The sequence below is a fragment of the Impatiens glandulifera genome, chromosome 5 (genome assembly GCF_907164915.1).
Source record: "Impatiens glandulifera chromosome 5, dImpGla2.1, whole genome shotgun sequence".
Classification (NCBI taxonomy): domain Eukaryota; kingdom Viridiplantae; phylum Streptophyta; class Magnoliopsida; order Ericales; family Balsaminaceae; genus Impatiens; species Impatiens glandulifera.
This window is the reverse complement of record NC_061866.1, coordinates 29,347,645-29,353,564: the sequence shown is the minus strand read 5'-3', so window position 1 is coordinate 29,353,564 and position 5,920 is coordinate 29,347,645. Positions and strand designations below refer to the sequence as shown.

Sequence of the window (5,920 nt, the reverse complement as noted above, 5' to 3'; positions counted from 1 at the left end):
TAGGGTAGGGTAGGAGAAATAATGAATAAATGGGCTATTGTTCTCTTATGTAGTACTAAAATTTACGGCGGCCATGGGCTAAACCCTAGAAATTCGTCAATAGCTGTGTATGGTTACCGCGGGCCGCGGCCATGGGAAAAACCCTAGAAACTCTTAACTGGAAAGGTGTGTTCTTTTAGCATTTTGTATAACTTCCTGTTAACTATATCTGAATGGCATATTGAGTCATTTTATGCATGTCAGTAAGCACAAGTGGATGCATTATCCAGTGAATTAAGTAGCCGGGCTGCTGTTCCGGGTGATTTTTTGTTCCACTATTTTCCCTTTAATAATTCTATCTCACAAGAATTTTATCTCTACTTTAAAAATCTAGAAATTTGGTTGCTCATTGGGATTGAGATATGAAGGTTTCTAAATGATAGAAGAGAGAACAAATAGTTCTTAGTTTATTCCTTATTTTGTGATGCTTTATAAGAGAACATTATATGGGTATTTATAGGACAATAAAACATAAAAGAAGTAAATGAGAACACATTAGAAAGTGAGTGAATTATAGGAAGAAAAGAAAGTCTCCTAGCAAACCATACAAGACTTTTCTGTAGTTAGCTTGCTAATGAATAGGAAAAATATAAATTTCTGCAAACTTACCTTGTCTCCCAATAGAGAAAAAGGATGGATTTGCTTTGGGAGCGAAAAACATCAAAAATTGCTTAGAGAAACTCTATTGTGAAAGGGTTATCGCTGATGTTTTAATGTTACCTTAAGCGAATGGTTTTGCTATATAAATAGTCAAGAAGAGTTGAGCTATTAACATGAACTTTCTAGCATTTAACTTAAGTGTCATTGAAGGGTTTCGTCACACACTTGAAGTATATCTCAGAAAGTCGAGTGATTGGAGAATTGGTTTATCTGAATTTTTACTGGTTGATAAAAAACCATGATGCACATGATGGGCTTATTTCAGCACTATGTCAGATATTTAGCTTTTGTAGTTGATTGGCTACTCTGCTATGTGAACTTCTGAACATACTTGAGTTCTCATTTGCAGCAGAAGCTCTTATTGACATAGCTCAATTAATAGGATTCTTTGAGTGAATTGTAAATCCTTGTGACCAACTTATGTATACATATATATAAAATTTGCATTAGTTGAAACAAAAAGTTGCAAACACGTTTTTATTTTGTAATCTACCCTGATTTATGTATACATATATATAATATTCTTTTATAAGCAAAATTTTATTCATTGATCCAAGTCAGCGCGAAAGTCGCATTGACCTTACAAGTTGTGCCATCTGTTGGCAAAAATTAATCAAGACATAAATAATCAAATGCTCAAAAACCCAATATATATATATTTGTCTTTTTATTTGTTCCTGTCAGTTATATTTATGATAGCATTGATTCAGTGGGTGCTCATGATTATTATCCCTTTGTTTGCTCCTTTTTATTCAGGTTGCTAGTGCCCTTTCAGATCCTTACCTTTCATTTGCTGCTGCACTGAATGGTTTGGCGAATCAGGTATGTCATTCTTTTAGCTGTTTCCTTGTGGCTTTTAATCTGAATATTTTTAGCTATCGTTACAATGTGCATTGCACCTGGATTAACGTGAGCTTTAGAGAAGCATTTTTTAATCCTTATAAGATGACTTGGCTTTCATTTGAGCAGTATCTGAGGAACAATTCAGTTCAAATAAACCTTCATTTTATCAGTGAAAGGATGGATAGTTCCAGTAAAACTGTTGTATTTTTTCAGATAGACTAATGACAACTCATGTCATGACTTGTACTTGAATTTATTTTTTGAATGTTTCACCATGATTCTTTTGATATTCATATTAATTGTGGATTAATGAAAATAACTTTGTCCTTTTAAACTTAAAAAATAATCATCAGGAGTACTGTCTACATCATGTTGTTGGTTGAACTTCCAAATTCTGTTTGACGTAAGTTGATCATGACAGAACTGGAACTTTATGTTTTTTTGGGGGGTTTTTCCCTTTTGCTTGATCCAATCAGGAAGATGGGCATTTATAAGAAAACCAGTTATTAAAACTTGATCATGATCTTTTTTCTTTATGCAAATTTGGTCATTACAAAAGGTGAAATCGATTTTTATATGTGATTAACGATGTCTTATAGTTACTTAAGCAGATCTTGGATCTTTACCTAGAATTTGTTTATTTGATTTAGCATATTGATACTATGAAAATTGAAGTAATCTATCTAGCTCTTGTAGTGACATGCCTTCTCTCTTGTTGCCAATCTTATTAAAGATTGATTTACTCTGTATACCATTCTAGATAAGTGGCACTGCCAACCATGGTAGGAATACCATAATAAGTAAAAGTTAGACATAAATATTTTAGAAATTTCAATGGCCCTTTATGGTGCATACTAATTTTCATGTGATATCTTGCATATGTAAAGGTAACCTTGTCATAATATTCAGTTTGAGCTTGTAATACCCAGACCCAGGGTCCGCGGCGGTTGTGAGGATATAGGCTATAGATGCCTTAAACAACTGGAGCACCACAACCCAAGCCTTAAAACATACCAATAAATATAACTATACCCATTAGCCTCACACTTATATGGAGTCAATATTTGATGTGATTTATCGTTGTGGGATGTCATAATCCCCCCAACATAAACATGATGTGTTACATTAATTGATGCTATATGCTTTTCATCTTTCTTAAATGCATACAGAACCTCAACATAAAATGAAAGCAATAACCCCACTGTCCTGCAATGTCATGCTTTTGTTTCATAAATATTACATGAGGAGAGTTGGACTATTTGCATTCTGGATGAAATGCTGCTTGGTTTCAATATGTAGTTATTATCTAGGCTTGTAAAAGTCTGGACAGTTTCCCATTTTTTGTCCTGTCTGTGCATAGGGAAAGGAGATGTGGATGTTTTTTTTCTCCTTCATCTAATATTTTATTTTCAGGAAGTCTTGCTCTGGATCAAATCTGTGGTAGATGAGTGCGGTGAGAACATTACCAAAGATCAATTGAAAGATTATGTCTGGAAGACATTGAATAGTGGAAAGGTATGAAAATAGATGTTGTGGATCAGGGATGTTTTGTTACCAATCCTTTTTCATCTTGATCATGATATGAAAACCTTGTTTGAAGATGATAAACTATTACAAGGAGAATGCAATTTATAGTTATTTTTTTGAAAACGCCCCAAGTAGGGAAACACTCTAAACACGCAATTGAAATTGGCAATATTTTCACAGATATGTTTGTTAATCACAGTGATCTAGAAATGAAATTTATTTGCATCATGACTTTTATACCAATAGAAGCAAAAAAATCACACATAGAAATTTATTGGATCACCATCCAAAAACGAGTTTCAGCTTTTACTTCAATGATCCAATGAAATTGTGATTGAGACATAGATCGTGTCACAATATTAGTTTCCTAATAGGCACATCTTATGCATGTTATTTATGGGATGATCTTGTAGGTAAAAAACCCTTGGCCAAATGTTGATGCCCACAGTGGTGTATTGTTGAACTATTACGGTTTAACTGAAGCGAGGTATATTTCTATTCCAAACACTATTTATCTAGCATCCACATATATTTGTACAAGCATTAAAGTGGAATAAGCTGATCAAATATCTTTTGCAGATATTACACTGTTCTTTTCGGTGTGTCGAGGTCCATTGGCATCTGTTCACAGGTACGTACATATTTCTATTTTAGGTTATTTGCTTCTTCACTTTGTTTTTTGAACTGGACCTTACTAATTCGTTTAATGTTGTTCTTTTAGCTAATATGGGATCGGGCTCTAGGGTTGGCTCTGGAGAGACCAAAGAGCGTTACAATGGACTGGCTTGAGCAACACTGCAAGAAATCAGCTTAACTAATATGACTTTGAGGAGGTTTGTGTCAATAATGGGTTGGTTTGCGTCTTGTCTCTTTGTGGGGCTCGTATAGAGTTTCATTGAATATTCATTTCACCTTTGTGTAATTTTATGGTGAACTTTTTTGGTACCCCTTAATTGCCCTTCTCCAGATATATGTTAGTGTACCTGTTAAAAATTGTTCATCGAAGGGCTTTTGTTTATGAGGACCATTGGAGGTATACATAATTACATACCATCTACAATTCACAATAAATTAGTAAAAAGACATTGACTAAATTTGTTTGTCCTAAAAAATTGAAGTTCATTTTGATTTTGTGTGATGTGAGTATGTTTAATTTTGTGTTAAACTAGTCAATTATAGATGTGGGTTGGTATGGCACATCGTACATCGTAAAGGTTATACTGATACTGTTGAAATCTTGATACGATACTAGTAACATATCGATCCTAGAGATAATAAATACTGAGGCCTCAAATTTATTTGGAGAATAAAAAATGAATCTCCTAATATAATATTATAGAGAACAAATACATTTAGATGAAGATCTTTTAGACTTTGTGATAATAGAAATTATGATTTAGTTATTTTTAATTTCACTAGTTTTTATTTATTTATAATTATATATATATATATATTTTATAGATATTATTTATGTATTGTGGTATACCGAAATTTTAGAAAACTCGTACCGATTTCTTACCGATAATTTTGGTTCCTGTATCATGCTGTATTAATTTTTTCGGTATTAAAAGTTAAAAACCCATGTGTAATTGCAAAATGTTGCTAAAACAAGCATTCCATATATGGATTTGCATAGCCTAAGTAGTTGATTATGTACAAGCATCTTCAAATGAAAAAATGATTTATGTACAAATATCTTCAAAGGAAAACAAAAAAGTAACTCAAAAAAAGAGTAAAATTGTCCCATACAAAATATAAAAAGTTGATGAAAAAGTTTTCATAGTATAAAAAATGAAATTTTATAATAAATATAAAAATATATCAATCGTTTATCCTCAAACACTTTGTTTATCTAAAAAACTCCCTTAAAAGATAACAATACAACATAAGAAAATTCTAACTCTGATAGTGTTATTATTTGTCTTTTAACTTTTCAAGTGCACATAAGATAGGTTGTATTAGTGAAACAAGAAAGTAATATATGAAATTTTAAATCTTTGAAGTATGTATTATAATTATATATACACTAATTGGAATAGATTGCTTTATGAGAATATCAATTATATATTTTTGGATTTTTTTTTTTTAAAATGACTTACATTTTTTTAACATTAAAATATTAATATTATTTCTCTTTTTTTGTGTAGTGAAATATCATTGATCAAATTGAAAAAGGAGTTGGGGAGAGTGGAGACTAATAATAAATTAGAAGGCAATAATGTGGTAGATATTTATTTGGTGTTTGAATTATTTTTTTTACTCATCATTTTGTTTTATGAAATTATGTATTAATTGAGATTTTGAAGATAAGAATTCAACGGTAAAACAAATAACAGTAGTCTAGCTCTCCAATAAATAATTCTCTTTCATTTTTTTCTATAAAGAAGGATGAGATAAAATTTAGTTATATAGAATGTTTTTATTTGAGATTATGAAAGTTTTGATTCTCTTCTTTTATTTGTTAGGATTAAATGAGCTCTGCATTTTGATACATCATATATATATATATATATATATATATATATATATATATATATATATATATATATATTCTTAAGCGACATCTTCATCGGCAGTGTTAAGGTAAGTTTATCAGATATTATTTCCTTTATCTCCACTTTGAATTCAACTTTATCCGGTACCTATACATTTTATGTTTGGGGTTTTTAAGTTGTTCATTGGTCTAGGTGATTGGTGTTGTTAGTCTCCAGCATCATTTTTATCAATTTTATTTCTTCAATCTTTTATTTCTGTTAATATCTATTCGATTATATTAGAATGCCAAGGAACAACAATTCTAATTTCGGAGTTCGCATCACTCAATCCAATAAAGAAAGAACTGAGATGTTTC

At 31.1% G+C, this 5,920-nt stretch overlaps 1 long non-coding RNA gene across 1 annotated transcript; it reads left to right on the top strand.

Moving 5' to 3' along the window:
• The first annotated feature begins 3,447 nt into the window (after positions 1-3,447).
• LOC124940598 lies at positions 3,448-3,878 on the top strand. Its single transcript, XR_007099484.1, has 3 exons — positions 3,448-3,556; positions 3,649-3,700; positions 3,791-3,878. It is a non-coding gene; the product is annotated as an uncharacterized LOC124940598 (long non-coding RNA).
• Positions 3,879-5,920: the final 2,042 nt, after the last annotated feature.